Source organism: Crocuta crocuta, unplaced genomic scaffold (genome assembly GCF_008692635.1).
Source record: "Crocuta crocuta isolate KB4526 unplaced genomic scaffold, BGI_CrCroc_1.0 scaffold580, whole genome shotgun sequence".
Classification (NCBI taxonomy): domain Eukaryota; kingdom Metazoa; phylum Chordata; class Mammalia; order Carnivora; family Hyaenidae; genus Crocuta; species Crocuta crocuta.
Window position 1 is genome coordinate 1,422,850 of NW_027527940.1, and position 1,435 is coordinate 1,424,284.

Here is a 1,435-nt window from a genome sequence, read left to right on the forward strand (position 1 = left end):
AGATTTTATAAAGAGGATACAAATAGCAATTATCATAAAAGCTAAGGTTGATAAATTAGACTTCATTAAAATAAGAAATTCTATTCATCAAAAACACCGAAAAGTAAAAATGCAAGCCACAGACGTGAAGGAGATATTTCAAAGGATTTATATTCAGCACATGAAAAAAAATCCTACAAATCAATAATAAAAAAACCATGTAATTAATAATGGAAAAAACCTTGAACAGATACTTCACCAGAGTATATTCAAATGACCATTAAGTGTGTGAGAAGTTCCCAACATAATTTTTCATCAGGGAAATATAAATTAAAACCAAAATGAGATCACACAGCACATCTCCCAGAATGACTAAAATTAAAAAGACCTTCAATACTACGTATTGATGAGGATATGAAGTAATTGGAATTGTCATACATTGGTGATAGGTGTGTAAATAGATACAATCACTCTGGAAAGCTAAACATAAGCCTACCCCATGACCCACAATCCCATTATTGGGTCAAGAAAGATGAGATTATATGTCCATCAAAGTCACGTACAAGATTGTCCATAGTAGCTATAAGAAAAGAAACCTGGGAATAACTACTATGTCCATCAACAAGGGAATGGATAAGTAAATGTGGTGTATTTACACAATGCAACATGACACTACAGTAAAAAGAATGGACTCTAACCCTGCACTATACCATGAATGAATCTCATAGACAGTTGTGGAGCAAGAGAAGCCAGACACAAAGGATGCATATAATTCCCTTTATATGATGTCCTAAAACAAGTAAAGCTAATCAATGGAGACAGAAGTCAGAATAATGATGATCGGTGCTTGTGTACTGGATTGCCAAGATGTCATTCCCCAAGTACCAGCCATCACACCTGGCCAACCGACACTACACCCTCAACCCAGCTGAATACAACATACCTCTGGAAGGTGCAAGCCGAGCATTTGGCCATAAAAGCCTGACTTAAACGGGAGTACCTGCTTCAATATAACAACCCCAGCCGCAGAGGGTTCATTGAAGATCCTACCTTGATTCATGGGACCTATGCAAGATCAGCAAATATCAATCTGAATTATGGACCCACTCCCAAGACCTCATTCTTAGGAGCTCTGTTTGGAATTGGGCCCCTCTTCTTCTAGTATTATGTCTTCAAAACCGACAGAGATCGGAAAGAAAAACTGATCCATGAAAGAAAATGGATCGAACTTTTAACATTTTATATTAAGTCTGGTAATGATGATTAAGTCTATGTATTATTGTTTAAATAAATCTTCTATTAATCATTAAAAAAAATAGTCAGTAGGAGTCTGCTGACTAGGGAGGGGCACTTCTATGTATTGAAAATGTTCTAAATCTTAATCTGGATGGTGTGGCACAGGTGCATATGAATATAAGCAATGATCAATGTGTGTATTTATGATTTGTGCACTTTA

General features: G+C 36.0%; 1 pseudogene; it reads left to right on the forward strand.

The window, feature by feature from the left end:
• Positions 1-846: 846 nt before the first annotated feature.
• On the forward strand, positions 847-1,227 carry LOC144221799 (NADH dehydrogenase [ubiquinone] 1 beta subcomplex subunit 4 pseudogene; annotated as a pseudogene).
• The last annotated feature ends 208 nt before the right edge of the window (positions 1,228-1,435 follow it).